This window comes from Danaus plexippus, chromosome 23, assembly GCF_018135715.1.
Source record: "Danaus plexippus chromosome 23, MEX_DaPlex, whole genome shotgun sequence".
NCBI lineage: Eukaryota > Metazoa > Arthropoda > Insecta > Lepidoptera > Nymphalidae > Danaus > Danaus plexippus.
This window is the reverse complement of record NC_083551.1, coordinates 714,689-734,131: the sequence shown is the minus strand read 5'-3', so window position 1 is coordinate 734,131 and position 19,443 is coordinate 714,689.

Sequence of the window (19,443 nt, the reverse complement as noted above, 5' to 3'; positions counted from 1 at the left end):
AGCTTTAATTGCCCGCTGGGAGTTTGTGAAGGTCTTATAATTTAATTTTTAACAAGCTTTTAAGAAAGCTCATGTACGTATATATTGCGTAATCTAATTTGACAGTTTTTATATCATCTAAATATCATAAAAATTTATATAAAATGTATTTATTAATACACCATTATTTACCAACCGCGTTTAGAACAACACGCCATTCAATTAAGGTCTAGTTAGTGAGCTTGTCTATATATACGACCCATTTTTTTTCCGTACAAGAAATAAGAGCAAATAAAAAGCGTGACTAATGAGAGTTCGACGTGACAATAATCATCCGACATTTCGGGGCATCTCGTGACACGTTCTGGGCTACGTGCTCTATGAGAGAGGAAATATACGAAACATATCAGGGAACGCTAGCTGTTTCCATCAAAACTAAGTAAATTTTTAGACGGCTTTAATGTTACATTCTCATATGTAAAATGTATTTTATCATTCGGACACCATTATTTCTTAACGAATTGGTTATGTTTAAAGCCTAAACTCTGATTGATGCATTTGTTAAAGTTCTTGAACCAGATAGATTCATTGAATTTAAGTCCAATTTTAGAATATGTTACGTTACGTTACGTTTTAGGGGATTAGTAAAATATTATAGTTTAATGTTATTGAAAATTTATATGTTATATCAATTCTTTATTATAGAAATATCGTAGAAATCTATTTTAGAGACGATAGATATGAAATTGTCATAATTTTATGTCTAAAAATATAATCCTCGTAAATCTAGTTATTTATTGTGAATAAGTTAAATAAGGAATTGTTGGATAAACTAAGAAAAATACGTTTCCTAATCTCGGAACTTTATAAGATAAGAGCGAAAGCCACAAAACGTAAAGAAAGCTTAAGTTTTAGGATAAAAATCTTTGTGTCCCGCGTAACTTTGAATGTCTGAAAAAACGTAGACTTGAATGAAAAGGTTATTTTGTTGAAACTGGTTATAACTGTATGATGATTGATGGTTGGGGGGAAAAACATAAACATCACTCCATGACCACATAATCCTTACAAATATTTACATTATAATGTATATCGGAGAGAGTAAATATACGACGTAATTTCTTTTAAACAATTAAAATAAATTTTAGGCTGATGAAAATTTCACTGATCGACTATGCACATTACAGTCTTACTATTCGATCGTGTATAAGATTGGGATGGGAAAGTGTTTAGGATATTAAAGAATAGAGAATTTGATTGGGAAGAATCAGGAACTGCAATTATAATTAGGAAGTTGTGCTGCGTACTGCTTTAAGTTGATCTAAGTGAGTTTGGTACTAAAAATTGCATTAAAATTCAAATACATATAGAATGAAAGTTTCATGGACCAGAACAGTATACCAACCCACAACCCTCGGGAGATGACGTACCAGGTCTTGCAAATCTATATTTTTTAATATAACACATATAAATGTGCAAACTATTTATATGAAACTAATATTTTCGGATTACTACATGTTCTTTTATTATTATTATTAAGAACTACACACTCCCGACGTTTCGGTTACTTTGCAGCAACCGTGATCACGGCAGGCGAGATGATCAAACTATTGCTTTGGGGATATTCTGTTTTGAAATATGTCAGGCCAAATGATATTAGTACCAACTTTCGAGTCCCCTTACTCCTAGAGGACATCAAAGTTTCAATGCGAACCACTCACGCAAGTGTATCTTTTTACATTATTGATGTTATTTAATACTTAAAGCAATTTCATCTTAACAAAGACGTTTTTTGCAAGGAAAATGAGACTGTTGGAACATGAGCCGAAAGTTAAGTGCGTTGTTATATAAAATAAGTTATGACACCATTTGAATGTTTGATGTAAACAAAGATATCTATTATAATATGTAAAAAAAAAATTCAAACTTAACAAAATGTACGAAATTAAATTCGTAATTAATATACAATAAATATGACATAGACACGTTTATGTCAATTTTCTTAATTTATTTTATCAACCGTAATAAAATTTCAATTATAATTTAAATAACATTAAAATCACAGTTATGTTATCACGGATGATAAAATAATTGGATTTCAGAGACTTCAACCAAGTCATTGCTAACTCTATACAATGCTCTCCGTATAGGAAGGAAGACGTAAATATGACTTATAAATAAATTCATCACAAACAATACAATTTAACTTAAAACATGTCATGATAATGATATGACAAAGATGATTTTATAAAACAATAACATTATTGAAAAACCGCAAACACATTTTATATTAATGAGTGATTGTACTTATAAGCTTATAAGAGAATCATGTTGCGTTGGTATAATCCCTATGTAGTATAATATGAGGTCTGCTAGAATTATTTTAATAAAATTGTGTCGAGGATATATTTAAATTTGGTAACTTTAAATGATTTTGATGTCATGTTTTGTATGAGAATGTATCGTTAGCCACAAGAAATATATAAACAAACAATATAAAGAAAAGTAGAAGCATTTATGTAACCATCTCAAGATTAGGAGAATATAGAAATTGACAAGCTGCGACTATAGACGATAGCATTAAATCTGATTTGTCACCGCCTTCATCTCTAGCGTTTTGAGTGCATATGTTTCAGATATTTCCCTTATAAATGTAAATTTAATCCTAGCAAACTATTAATACATTTCAGATAATCAGAAATGCATTACCTACAGGGGATTATGTACAATTTGAGCCTTGGCCTCAGGTATAAAAGCAACACAAGTTTAACTTTATCGATAAGTTTGACGATTTTAATATAGATGTTTATATGCATCAAATATCTTAAATTATACAACGACCAATCAGTCTACCTAATACAATATGTATCCATTGTAGATTTATTAGTTTTGTTCGATGTTGCTTACAATAAATAAAATAAAAGGCTCAAGTAAATAGCTCTGTCATGATTGATCACGTGAACGGAGAATGGAGGCAATTCATGTCTTTTTGGACAAGTGATCTATCATGTCGTACATTGTTAGTCTCAAAGGCATAAAAACATATTAATAAACAACGTTTCCTAGAACGTATTCTTGGTGTTTATTTGAAGAGTAAACCAAAATAATACAGAATTTTTTTTTCTATTTTTTCCTTTCATCCGAACCAAATGTATTATAAGGACGTTCAGAGATATCTTATTATTATAATATGGATACGACACAGCGGCACAGATTACACAAAGAGTTAAAACCGGTAATTGAGAGTGTTTCTGAACTATGAAAAAAGTTGAATACTCCAAATAGTGTAAGTATAATATATAAAAGTAATTTTGTAGAAAAACTATTATGAGGAATTGGCAACCATGAAAACTGTGATGGGTTGCTGTGTAGTGGAGGATAAGTTAATAATAACGGGAATAATCATTTATGACGTGAGAAAATTATATGAATCGTATAAAAGAATTCTCTGGACAATGGTTATCTGTATGTGTTATATGTTCATACAACTATATTAACTAATGTCTTTAGTATTTTCATTTGTGAAGGGGTAAAAGTTTGAGATGATTTAAGTCGAAAAGTTTTATCCTAAAAACTAAAGTAAAGTTCACTTCGCTTTGTAGACGACACCGCTCGGCTTGCTTGTTTTTCTCTTATCGTATTTAAAGTTTTGGGCTTTGTTTATTTTACTTTTCTTTCTTTGTGAAATAGAATGCTTAAATCATAGCTTATCTCGTTTATTTCATTGATTAAATAAAAACTTTTATCATTCTGTTTAATATTTTACACAAAAACCACTAATCTACTTATTTACTGAGTCTCCGGAGATTTTTTTGTCCTTAAATATCCCGTGTGCTTCATATCACTGACAAGTCAGTCACGTGTTTCCACGTTTTATCTCTCACATACTACAGGAGGTGACTGGTGTGACGAGGACAGCACTTAAAGCTACATAGAGATGATTTTGGAATAACAAAGTCAGCTGTTTCGCCTTCATACGTATTCCTTGAACAAGCTACCAACTGCGAACTCATTTTACACTTTATATATACATATTAAGAACATCCATAACTTCGGGAAAATTTCAATTTGGTCGTAATTGAAGTTGTAACATTTAATAATTCAAACACACCACTTGCTAATGTGTGTTCTGTAGTTGGTGCGTCAGCTCCCGAGAGTATTTCATTCGGCTCTCCTGATTTTATATTCCGTTGTAATATTGCGAATTTACTTTTTATAATTTAAAGCAAATGATTAAAAAGCGTTCATGTTTTATGACGTGTTGAAAAATTATTGAGAATATTTCGAAATCATAAATAATTTAAATCAAATGATATTGAGATTAATAAATAGTACCAGGTATAAAATCTGTTACAGGATACAGCAATATTACATACAAGTAATTTAAATTTAAGTTTAAAACTATACTAACTTTATTATTTAAATGTATATACATATATACATATATATATATATATATATATATATATATATATTACTCCATTTTTATATTAATAGCCCATCTGCTTCAGTAACCCAATATCTATATTATCGCAACTAATGTTCTGTTTTCCTTTCGATATTTATTTCCATTTGTCATACGTTACATTTGACGTATTATAGCGGATGTTTTCTAACGACCAAATGACCATCGTTGGACGTACAACAGATGACATTACACTTGAGATATACATTCAGGATGTATTCTTAAGTAACGGATTATTCAATATTTCTTTACTTCATAATATAAGAATGGGAGGATAAAATATCGTTGATTAATGTAGTTATGCTCTCGTACAAAGTAGTTTCCACTCTCCTCGTGAGCCTCCAAAACTCTATGTATTAGTATTTCTGTGTTATGTCTTATTTTTGTAACAATTATATTTTTAAAGGATGTTTCTGAATTTATTGTTAAAATAGCTTTTGCCAATGACTTCAGAATTCGGTCCGACTTTAGATTTCGGTTCGTTGAAAAGTCAGCAATGTATGCTTAGTTTTGATGTCTTTATTGACTGGCAGCGACATCTACTGTCTGTGTGACGTGACTATATAAAATAGGGAATGAATTTTAGCTTACACGCGAATCTTGTATTTGAACAAATAGTCCGGTCAAGTTAGCGTCAAAAATAGGGGTAAGGTTACATTAATTCGCACCTTGCTAAAAGATGGCACGAATGTTGGGAACCCTACTATATACAATTTGTCAATTATCCACATCACACATCATCCGAAGTGTGGAAAAAAAAAATTGTTCAAGGTCAAATGTTGTAAATTCGGTTTTTTGAGCTTTCCAGCTAAACGATAAGTTTTATAATAAAAATAGATGAGACAATAATTATTCATCATGCAATTATCTATAAAAAATGTTCTTACACTTTTTTTCCTAAGAATCACCATTTCGGAGATACAGCGATGCAAATATTGAAAAACTTGTATTCTTCATAATATACATGTCAATTACCGTAATATACATTACAGAACGATAATATAAGTCATCATTATCATCATCAGCCTATAGGAGCCCACAGCTCAGCAAAGGCCTCTTCTTACATGGAGAAGGTTAGAGCATTAATCACCACGCTTGCTCAAGACTGGTTGGCGATTTTAATCTTATAATTTGGAATTATAAGACCAGTTTCCTCAGGATGTTTTCTTTCACCGTCTGTCAGTAGTGTCTAAATACTCTCAGAAAGTACATTGGTACTTGCCAGGTTTCGAAACCGCGCCTCCACGAGTGAGAGGCGGGCCTTTAATCTCTAGGCCACCACGACGTTATAATATAAGTAAAAATATTAATTTTCGTAGCGTATACACACATATTATACAGTTGTAAAAATATAAACTCGAAAAAAAGATTCGAAATACATACAAAACCTTCTGCAATGGGTTTCATTGCATGATCCGCTTCCGGAAGTTAACAAAATTGTATCTATTGCTAATGGAGTCGTCGGTGATGATAAAATTAACTGTCACAAAGCTTGTGTAGTTAGAATTACCGTCATGTCCTAAATGACAGGAATGATGTTTAATAAAATAAAATTAAAACGCGCTCATAAAGTAGTACATCTCTTAGCTATGAGTAGCACCGTAAAAGTTCACGATAAGAAAGTTTCTGTCCACCCTGTATTATTATTTCAACGCATGAGTATTACTAGCGCTTTCGAAGATGAAATTGAGAAATATTTCGAATATGAATTGCTCCGTATCTGTTGTCACTGTTCGATGATGCTGGAATATGTAAACCACAAAAGTCAGCTATTTATGATTGTTTTGAAACAGTAAACATAGATATTGACGACATAAATGCTACGTACATAATCGACGGAGGATATCTATTACACTGTGTAGTATGTGATCACGAGGAAACATTGAGCCATATTTTAGATAAATAGGTGTGGTATGTACATAGATATTTTGACCATAGAATGACTGTAGTATTTGATGGCTATGCTGATTGTACAAAAAATATTAAAGCTGCAGAACAACAACATCTTCACCTTCGGACGTCATTTTTGATGAATTTATCACAGTTACCACAAGCCAACAGAAATTTCTCGCAAATATACACAACACGTCTAGATTCATTTCAATGTTGAAAGAAAAATTTACGTCTGAAAATATCTTTGTAAAACAAGCTGATAATGATGCTGATGTCCTGATAGTTGTAACAGCAAAAGAAAAATTTAACTCGACAAATCCAAGTATTCTTGTTGATTTGTTGGTATTACTTACTGCTCGAACGTAAACTAAATAATTATTTGTTTGTTAAAACCTTGGAAGGCTCAACAACAATTAAAAATATTTTCATCCAAGAGTTTATCGGCTTTTTCAAAATGCCAAAATCATATCTTATTTCTACATACAGTAACTGGTTGCGACACGACATCAGCATTTTTCAGGAGAGGTAAAAGATCAGTTTTGAAATTGTTTGAGAAACAAGATTTAGTTGATTGTGCTGACGTTTTCTAAGAACTTCTATTCCACAAGCTGTAATCACCAACGGAATTCGCTTTTTTCTTTCAATTTACGGAGCTCCAAAAAAAATTACGTGCTTAGATAAGTTTCGATAATTATCTTTTGCGAAAAATAAGTATAAAAGTTAGCTTGTCATACTCCAACTTCTGCTTCTGCTCATCAACATCTATTTCGGGTATATTATCGAGTTCAAGTATGGCTTGGTATTAACTAAGCCCAGAAGACTGGGGTTGGAAGTTAATTGACAATATATTGGAACCAGTTCAGGATCTACTCCCTCCTGCACCGGAAAAAATATTTTTTTTTCAATTGCAAAACGCTGTGTAATGCTAAATGTGGCTGTAAAATAGTTGGTTTGTTTAATTCATTAGCACGTATCAGTTGTCAAGGCCAATCGTGCAATGTTGAATCGCCAGTAGAAGACAATTCTTACGATATAGGCGAGAAGACATCTGATGCATCGCTCTTTGAAAAATTTATTTGTACCCAGAAGGAAGAAGAAGAAGGAGAAGAAGAGCAAGACAGTGTGGATTATGTTCCATTAGAAGAGTATCGATCAGAAGAATAATTTTCTCAATTTACGCATTACTGACACCGCTCTTGTTTTTTACAATAATACCATTTTAAATTTAATACAAAAGCTTTTTAACTCAACAGAAGCACAATAGATCGTGGAATAGGCCTACCGGGGAAGCTAAACCAAACCAAACGCGCCATCTACACTACCTCACGGATGGCGACGAAAAGAATGCATGTTATGAAGAATACAAGTTTTTCAACATTTTGCATCGCTGTATCACCGAAATGGATATTATTAGGAAAAAAAAGTGTGAAAACAATTTTTATAGATACTAGCACGATGAATAATTTTTGTTTCACCTTTTTTTAGTGTCATTAAAATGTTTTCTATAGATTGTACATAGAAAGAGAAACAAACATACTAAAGCTATCTACATATTTAAGTAATACAAAGATTACAGGTGTTTGAACGTTGAATCCTTATTAGTTAACTATGTATATATAAGTATTTTTTATTTTATTTTAGAAATCATCGTAAAGCTACGTGCAAGGAACTAGACCGGAATCAAATACACCTGGGCATGCGAAATTAGAAGTAGTCTTATATTATTGGTTGTTACGAAGCGATGGTTGAAATAGAACAGCATCCAAAACATAGCTTAATAAGAAAAAAAACCTTTCAAATTTCAAATAAAACATTTATCTTTGATACGGAACATAATTTCATTTTTTGTTTTGGGTTGCTATGGTATATTTCTTCACGGAGCACGTACCGCATGAAGACGTGATGCTGGGAACTCATCACACATCTTCGCTATTATGACACCCGCCATTACTTACTCTAATTTATTATTTTTTTATTTTCATTTAATGATACACATACAAGATAATTACATTGATATACAAGCAGTAACTAACCTTATAATTGACCTTATATATGTCGTAGTAAACTCATTATCTCAGTAACAAGCTATTTACTGTCGAAAACATCAAAATGATAAGTACAAGGAAACAAAGACGCGTCTAAATTGTTCCAATAGTTGATGGTTTCTTTAAAATATTTATCTTAAAGTAACGTAAAGAGAATAACGTGTTATTTTAAAATACTTAAATAAATATTTTGAGATAAACTGAAACAAAATAGAACGCATCGTCCACAATAAGGATTTATGAACAAAGTCTAACCTTCTGCGGCGGAACTTTCAGACTTTGCACTCTAGAGACTTTTATTTATCCACCGTGGAAAAATATATAGCTATTTATACGCTTGTCTTTACTTTATATCATTCAACAACAAATGGACTTTTAATGACATATAACATTTGTGGACAACATTGTACTACCATTTGGTAAGTTTATATAAATAAGGAGGTTGATATTAAGGTAGATAAGATTTACAAATTCATACGTCAGATTTAAAATGGTAAAATAGTTTTTTTCTCGTTCTAAAGATGAACTATTTGTATGTTAATAATACCGTTAAATATTTTATTATTAATTTTTTCAGAGATAACTATCTCAATACGAAATTATACACTTTCTTTGAATATTTCTTGCGTTATATTCACAGGAATTAGAATATCAAGTTATTTATATTAAAATATATTTCAAGTAAAATTCAACATACAAATCGTATTAAACTTAAAAAAATTATTGTAAATAGGTAAGTAGCTTTGTAATGAATTCCTGAAAAAGAATTTAATAAACATTTCAAGATCAAAAATTATTTTACTAATAAAAATGAAAATTGCAATGTTATTTCAAAACGGAACTGTCAAAGATGGCGGCAACGCAAGTGCAAAGTTTGCAATTGATTTTAACTTGCCGTTCGGAAATATCGAAGCGGGGATCGCCGACAGGTAAAAACGTTTATAAAGAGTTTTAAATCTACTATTGTAGGTGAAATTTTTATCTATGTATATAAATTTCAGAATACTAATAATATCCGTATAAATTTTTTACGTATATTATTTTGTTATTTAAAATAGCGGAGGTACTCTTAAAACTAATTAAAATGTGGAGGAGACTGCCATTTGACAGAACGACCGTTTTTTTGTATACCAAACTTTGTATCTTTTCCTTCTTTATTTTTAATTATTTCTTTATTGTGTAATGATGATGATAATTTCTAATAAAGTGTAAAGCTTAGTATTATATTTTGGAACATAATCTAATTTAAGAAACTTTATGCATATACATAAATGGATAAATGTTTAAGAAGTATGTTTAAAGATACCACGAGCCAAATGAATCCTATATTCTTTATAATTATCTATTTTTATTATAAAAACGTGTTTATTTACGTGTAAAATATAATTAATCCATATATTTGTAAATACATATTATCTAAATAACCAATATTTAAGTACGATATCATTATAGCTGTATTTAAGAAAAAAAAAAAACATAAGAAAATATTATTGATAAAATTTAGAAAATACCTTTTTTATCAAATAATGTAATCCATTCCAAAATTCTAGATTATTCCAGATCATAAACAAAGAAAACGCGAAAGTAGTATTTGTGGGATGTGGTCCCAAAGTTTCATATTTGACACTTTTGTTCCAAGACACGCTTATCTCAAATATATAAAATATTGATTTTTTATTCAGATGAAGCAGCTATGATTGTTAAAATCTCATTGTAAAGTCAAAGTAAAGCATAATTTTTAATGATTTATTAAATTATAAAGTTAATAAATTCACTGATTAGTTTTTAGTTCTTCCACATCAAAACACAGCAAGAAACGTGGACATATTAATGGAAGACAGGCTATGAAACAACCCACTAGGAGCGGACAACATAATACACAAAATGGACACAAACACATTTGAATAACTTCAAACTAAGCTCTCAATTAATATCAATGTTAGCTTGGCTTGAGCTTGACTTTCTCCACATCAGTATTCATCCTCCTCCTTTACGATCTTGTCCATGCAACAGTCAAAGCACGGTATGCATGAAACAAAAGGACTCACTAACAACGGCAATATAGAACAACACATTTAAATCTCCTCCAAATTTTTCCGCTCTCTTAGGATAATTTCACTTCATTGTTTTTGGTGTTTGGTTTCAAACATTAGACGCTAAGTTTCATAATCGCTGTCTTCGTACCACAAACAAAACTTCGGCAAAAACGGTATACAGAACGGGCAGAGAGATGGTATACAAAGGATCCAAGGACATATTATGAATAATGAAAACCAGCAGAATGAAGCGCCTAAAGGGAATATACACAAACACATAAAATTTAGATTTTTATATTTATCCGTTTACTGTACTACTAACGCCAAACAAAATGAGAATAGATAAAAATAACTGGTCAAATGTCAAGAAGCATCGAAAAGGTTTTAATAACTCGTAAAAAAGACTTATTTTTAGACTTTCAAGTTACACAATTACAAATAAAATAATAAAAACTATGTATTAATGCACTTATGTAATATTCACCTTATTAGACGTTTGGCCAGGTTGCAGTGGCCGTAGTCAAAAGCTCAAGCTATGTAACTCCGTATCCGAAGCTGATAATTTTCACCCGCAATTTTTTTTTTATTTTTCATTCAAAAACTGCAAACAATACAATGAATCGTAATTTATGTTACTCGATAAAAGCAAGGTTTTTTACTGCGATTCGCTGGACACTACGTCGAGGTTAATTTAAAACACTCATAATAAAATTTTTAAGTTCATAATTGCATTAGCTTCAAGCACGTTTTTTAATACAAATGGCCGTCGGTGGAGATCACAGTGGAATTGAGTCTAATGATTTTTTTCTTTATTGCGAATATGTATGTATGATATGATGTATTTATTTATATATGTATGGATTTACTGCTCTTGCAAATTCTACTAAATTTATTTTGATCCTAACTTTGTACCAAGGGGCTAAGTTAGGGCGACTATCGAAAAAAAAATAATAAGACTACAATTGAGGAAGTCGTAGCGTATTTCCTGCCTTAGGTTAACACAGAGCCTATATCACTCCTAATGATATAACTAACCTTCAAGTGGAAATCCTGTCAATAGTGCTCCAGCTATTTCAAAGATCATCCAAGACAAACAGACGATTAAAAATTATTTCGTTTCCCATCTCCTTTCATATGGGTTTAGTGAAAATCTGTTAATTTGTAATTACAAACAGATACTTTAATTTTATTTATTATTATCGATTTTAAATATTACCGTCTCGGGACTCGTAGTTCGAGTTATTTTAAAGCAACTTAGAAAAAAATGTGACGATCTCAAAACTGCTTCTCGGAGAAAAACTTATGTGTTTTAAAAATATATTGGAAACTATTACTATTATAGTGATATCAAGTAAACAAATTAATTTATATCTGTCAGCACAGATCGATGTTACAGAGAACGTATGAATAGATTAAATTTAAGCACATTGAGCTCTCACTTTATGGACATTGAAATTTTCTTTAATTAAAACTATTAACTGATTTGAGAACAATAAAATACAATAAGGCATTTGTTAATAATATTTGATTGCGTCAGTTTAAATGCTTCGTTTTTTAGAAATAGGCAGATAAATAATTTTTAAATGGAAAAATAAGTGACACAATGACGGTAAGCTCTTCGTATCGTGAGCTCCATACGATTTTCTCGTTTTAAAGGCTTTCATTAAAATAAGTCTAGACTGACCGCAAATCGTGAGCACTCTAGCTTATCATAGGCATCTATTATCACTTTTATACTGATTTTGTTCAATGCTACTTTTCGCAAATTTAAGACTGATACGAAGAGAAACTTGAGTATATAGATATATTTGTATGTCACAAAAATTTATATATTTGTATTTTATGAAGTACATATTAATCTTTTAAAAATATAATATAATATGCCAACAATTTATTCTTAAAAATTTTTTTTTTCTTCATTTCCACCTTTTATTATATTTACCTTACTTTTATTTGAAAATAATATTGTTTATATAGATTATTTTGAAAAATAATTAATTAATGGATATTTAAATTTATGAGTATTTAATACTATCTTAAATATACGAAAGTTATTAAAACTGTGAAGTATACAGATTAATTTCATCAGTTTGGGTTTTATTCTTTGCAGTAGTTGGAACGTTAAATCTGAAACGTAAATAACATGAAACAGGTCTCATGATCATTTATTGCGTATATTACTAATGATATTTTTTGTTATAATTTTTTTTTTATATCATTTTGTTTATTTTACAGGATGTTCAAATTCTTCATCGATATCGTAGTTCACCACGAAACATTGACAGCATTTCATACCTTTAATATATAAGTCGAATTAATAAAACTTATCTTGAACAAAGTATACTACAAACATATCTGTAGCAAGAAACTGATAGAAGTGAGATGTAGTATTTTATAATCTTAAATGTTTAAAAAGTTTAACTTGAAGGAAGAGAATTAAAACAAATCTATGAACATATTTTTTTACGATACAAATGATTGGTCCCTTTCACGCACCTTTAACGCACATAGGTAGGCAAGCCAGACAAGGGCTCAAAATGGAAGGGTAGCAGCACAATTGGGGAACGCAAAAGCAAAAGCACATCAAAATATAAAATATTAAAATGTTTCTTCATATTATTTATTTATTCCTAATGATTTATTTCTATTAAAGACATTGACATTTAGAAATTCGTTTAGAAATCGAGAAATTTCAAGTTTAAAAAAAGTTTAAATTATAACTTAAAATGAAAAAAAAACACATGCTTTCTATTTTTGTATTAAGTTGAAGAAATATATATAATTTCTAAATCTAGATGTTCTTTCAGGACTCTAGTCTTGTAGTTAGTTTTCTTTTATCTATAAGACAAAACTAGGTTCAATATTGGACCACAATCGTCAGTGAATACAGTTCGTATTCGAAACAGAAGTATGTAAATGTTACTAAAATGACATAATAATCATAAAAATCACAAGGTAACATAGAAAAATTTTAAACCATAAAATACCGAAAAACGTATAAAAGACTAGGTATAACTTTAGATAATAGTGTTAGATAAAAATAATTTAATTAATATGTTCCAAATTATAAGAATCTTTCTTATAAAACATCTTTAACGTTTTCGATTTGTAAAACAGGCAGTAACATAGACTACCAAAATATTTTCTGGTCCTCTTTGCTCTCCATTAGAATATATTAAACTATTTGTGTTATCGAATTTTATTTTGGCTTTTAGCATCTTTATTGAAGTTTCTCGTTTTACAAAGCTACCAAAGGTTTATAAAAAATAATATAATTAGCAGATATACCGTATAAGAATGTAAATGTAGACAAAAAGCGTCAGGTAATCTATAAAATATGTATACTCAAAATCTCAGTCTTTTATATGAGAAGTTCAAAGTTCATGCGAAGTTGTGTGAAACTGGCAAGCGAATGTCAAACTTACAAAATCGGATATGAAATAGAAACTTAAATAGATACTCCGCATCCGACATTAAGACATGAAAGAGATATACATTTATGTTCAGTTCATCAGATACTGGGAACAGATTTTATTATAAAACTGACACACAGAATATTTTTAATTAATTTCTTAGCTGTTAAGTTATTTTGTTACTATTAAAGTGAGATGAAGATTTTCTTCGAGTCAAAGTGAATAGGCCAATACTGAAAAAATAGATTTACAATCTCAGACATTAAGTTAGATTTAGATTTAAATGTTGTAGGTTACGAAAATATATTTGGCTATCTAATTTGTTACAACAGTATTCCTTTACAGATAAGATTGGTACATACACGAAACTTACACTAAAAGCTTGAATGAACATTGCCGGGCCAAAATCGGTGTAAGGTTATAATATCAATTGTAAAGGTGGTAGAGCCTAGTTATGGTCAGTACCACACTCTAACAGAAGCTCGGCGAGAAGTAGGCTTTAACGTCTGCGTTTCGTGAGTGAGAGAGGAGCCGGTTGCCCTCTCCCTGTTCCTACTTTTTACTCTGCGTCATCCACAATCAAGGTGGGCGACACATCTGCAACATAAGAATTGTTGCAGATGTCAATGGGCGACGGTAACTACCTCCATCAGGTAGGCCGTCTGCTCGTTTGCATGCTTTAGTATTCAATAAAAATAGATTTCTAAAATGTCAATACTACTCATTTAAATAAATAGTTTATTGACGTAAGGGTTTTACAAGTTTGACGTTGATGTCTGTGTGTTTGTCTTCGTAGCTCTTTCTGTTTCTTTGATGTGGGTCTTAGCTATGTTTAATTAAAAAACAATAGTAAAAGAGCATCAGCTCCTAGCCTAAATGATGTAAAGTTTTTTTTCAGATAACTCGATTAACGGCCCAACGTTTGACTGTAGAGTCGTAAGACTTTTTAACTTTAATAATATTATTATAGTGTTTAAAGTTAATTTCAGAATAGAAACCGATTCCCTATCAGTTTCTTATATTGGGATCATAAATCAAATCAAATCTCGCCGAATCCCAAAGTTAACGAACCCGTCGATCCAAACTTCCAAACAGGATCCTGGATTCAAAGCACGCGTTTAACTTAGATGTCACGGATGTGGGAACAGAACTTGTCGCCGCTGTGTCTCGACTCATGTTATGTTTTATCCTAAATATTTAATTAAAATTATTGCATGAAATAAATATTTTATATAAAAAATTAAGGTGAATGAATGAAGAGAATGAATAGGAGAAAAAATGTTAAGTAAATTAGAATCTCAATTAAATTAATACACATCTTTGGGTGTTCACGCGTTTGAGTATACATGTAGTTAGTGTTCAACTGCTTTGCTTATATCTGAGCCGGTTTAAGAATTTTGAATAATCTAATACTTCGATTAGGGTAGGCTTAGGGCACAAATAAGAAAGGTTTATATATTTTTTAAACCCTCGATTAATATAAATATTAAGAATAAATGGGAACTGGATTTTGTAAACATAATAATAAATAAATAAAAAATGCGTAACAAAATGAATAATTAAAAAATTAAAATAAAACAAGACAATCGTCGCGTTAGTTTTGATCAGGGTATTAATTAATGATTATATTGATGATCTATTTCTAATTATTGGACGTCTTAAGGTAAGAAATATTTGTTTAAAATACTATTCGTTAAATGTTCTGTAAGTTAATGTTAAAATAATTGTCAAAAAATCTAGACACACTGTAATAGAAATTACAAAACGAAAAGTGAAACGTAGAACGTCGAGTTGATAATTAACAGTAAATTGATTTTGATTTCAAAAGTTATGAACTTTTCCGAGTTACTCTCAGTTTGCTGAACTTGAAAATTTTGAATTTAAATTTTCTGTTTTCATTATTATTTAATTATCTTATTATTACTTATATTTTAATCCAACGGTTTGGTAAATGCTTATTTTTTGACATCACTATCGTTAATTAAGCAAACGGTATTCCTTTGAAATCAATGTCATCTGTCACTTCCAGTACTGAAATTCTTGCTCTACAGTTACCCTAAATTATTTGTTTTATTATAAATTTATATTCTATAAATTCAAATTAAAATTTTTATTTAATATTTCTGTACACTTTTCTGAACAAAAGACATGCTAAAATTTATTAGTTCATAATTATTTCTTTAAAAGCTAACATTTTCCAAACGTTTGGGTAAATTTTGATGTTTAAATTATTGTTATTTTTGAAGGTTTCTACTTGAAAAGGTTTTTCGGGAAGAATACAAAAAATTTAACGCCTGTAGTGGGATCAAAAGTTAATAAAAGTTGATTAAAAACGATAAACACCAAATAGATAACCAATATTAATAATAGTTATTAAATTAAAAATAATACTACATATTAACGAACTTCAATGACCGTACTAAGAATATACAGAATTATCAGTCAAATTACATAGGATGAATAAGCAAATAAAATAAAATATATATAAGAAGTATATAAAAATTTGTATGCTCATTAAATTATTTACCTCTCAATGTAAATAAGATCCCATTTAATATATAAATTTGAAACATTGAAACAATACCGGATGTATTTAAACAAAATACCACAATTACATATTGTCTTCCGTAAACTAGTTGAATTTAGTTACATCAGGGTAATAATTAACGTGGATGGCGTAAAGCCGCGGAGTTGTAATCATCTCGAGACGTTAACAACTCATTGTTGTGATAATAACGTGACTGTACATAGTTATGTATAACTTAGCTGTAATATTTTATGGTTATGTGAAAAAAAAATACCTAAACATATAAAATATCCGTGATTTCATATAAAATTAAATAAGAGAAATTCAATAACATATCAAAACTCTTTAAACTACTTGAAAAAATATAATATTTTTCACCTTAAAATTAGTTGAGTGGTAGAAATAGCGATGGACCCGGAAACCGCACGGTGGATCCATGGAATGCTGAGAAGTTTCCCCTCTTATTAAATTAAAGCCTTTGTGTAACGCGTATTCAAGATTTCAGCAAGAGTATAGTTATAGTTGCGGATATCCGATAAATTGATTCATATAAACTATACTTAATGTATTTATTTTTTATAATTTTATCCAAGATTTCCGCGTGTACCAATTTAAATAAAACTACGGTTTTTGAATATATTGAGCAAGTGATTGTGTGTAACATTTTACCTAACATTTCGAAATTTAGCGTAACTTAATTTAGGGTAACTGAACTTTAACTTAACTTGGGGTAAAATTAAAAAAAAAGCAACCGTTTAATACATCTTAAGTCCATAGCTATATTTAAAGTCTACAATGAATAGCATAAAGAATTATTGCAGCTTTGTGTATTAAGATCTAAATTCTAGACAAATTATTTTTAATGACCATATCTTTATTTAACTGTTGTGAAAATATTTTTTGAACCACGTGTAACTCTAATTCCATACAAATATGAGACTAACTAGCCAATAAAGTATTACTATTAAACATAAATCACACCTTCTAATATTTTCTTCAACCAATTAACACATCCAAAGTTTATCAAGATATGAACATAAATTTCAAATTGTGTTTTCAATTACGATCGCGTCCGGACATTTCCCTAGCGACAACACTAACTTGTTTACAACACACTGACAGACAGTTTATGTAAAGCTGTTTCTGTTTTTATATATGGTTATAAAAAATTAACTGTGAGATATAGATTTAATAATCCATGTATAACATATATTTTATGTCATACGTGATTAATTTTGAATCTTAATTGAATATAATTGAACATTTTAATTATCAAATGATTGTAAATGTCTGATAGTTTTCGAAATAATCCACAATATCTCTTCATGAATTTAAATGAATTCTCGGTAAGACTTTCATTCTGGTATGTTTTTTATTTGTTATAAATAATTTTCTTTCTTATTTAAGACGTGAAATAACAACCATCGCAAAATCCTTAACGCTGAAGGTATGAACGGGTAAGAAACAAAATTATTCTCAAATTTATAACCAACAAAAACTTTTATGACGTAACACAATTCATAACTCTGTTTATGAAATAACTAAGATTATTGTTTCAGACATGCTGTTGCTGCTAGTGTTGACTTCGAGTTTCTCTGTTCGTTACTTAAATGAAATATATTTTGTTGAATGTCTAGTTAGTAAGTAAATAATTTAACAGTTGTAATGTGAAATAACAGTGTTGCAGTAACACATAGTCGTAAATTAAACTGTTGTTGAACTTTAAATCTTCATTTATATTCCTAAACGATGAACTTGCAACCCATATATATGTTGAAATCGTAAGCAGTTTATTAAAAATATGCAACATTTTCCATCGTCCGTGTGTCACGTAAGAAATACGAGTATGTCACGAGTGAGGAAGACTGTTCTAATTCAAAACATTGATAATTATTTCTTGGTTTGATAACGTGTTTGTTTGTAATGTACACAAAACTAACCAAGAAACTAACACAGAATTGTCTAACACTTCTAGTGTTCATTGTATTGCTATATAACGTTGTTATTTGCTACCACTGTGGCCATTGAATATTTGTGTCAATGAAATGTTCAACTATTTTGAGGTATCTTAAGGATTTGCTTGTATATATGTCCTAATAGTGTCTTCCCTTCCCAATAAGTCGGAATGTTAGTATGTTTGTTTATCTTTATTGTTATAACTCAATAACTAGCTTATGTCAGTGAAATTATATATATTTTTTCCAAACAAGTCTTGTTTGTCTTGATTGTTTCTCTTACAGGATTCATGACAAAAATTCTCAAAACGCGTCAGTCATCAGAAGAAGAAATCAATTTCCTCCAATTGTCTTCAAACGACTTCGACAAATTTATTTATTATGTTTCAGTAGTCTTCGTTTTTATGAGATTTTTTTTTGTCAATCGCCTTTATATAGAGAGTGTTAATATGTCTATTTATGTAAATGTTGTATTACTAATTACTTCAGATTACTATTTCCTTATAAGGATATTACGGTATAATTATTGAGATTATAAAGGTTATATTGGATCCGTCACATGTATGTTCTTGTTAGTCTCTATACAAATATTGTCAACGTGAGTTAACCTTATTGTTGAAAACTACGCAGAGGGTTTTTATAAATAAAAGAGCGTATAAAGATTAAAACTTGTATATTGGTACTTCATATATCTTCATTTACAATATCGAATCGTTAAGAATAAGTATCGTGTTAAACGACAAAAAAAATAATTTTTATAACATAATATATTATGAAAGATCAAAGAATTAACAAGCTATATATAATTTTATTGTAAAAATCATAGATTCAGAACAGTATCGAACAATTTCGCTAATTTTAGAATTCTATTAATATCTATAAAACAATTTTATTAATTTTTTTTTTTTTCAAAATTTCTAAATTTTAATATCATGAATGGGCGTTTATACACGAACTGTACAAAACCTGTATAAGTCGAAAAATTTTTTTTTTTTTTTTAAAGATAAAAATTATTGCATCACTTATTCGGAAAATACTCTGTGATTAAAACCGTGACAAGTTGCAAGGGCTCTATGCACTTGGCCGGTTTTAGACAATGGATAATCTGCATTATAGACAATACAAAAAAA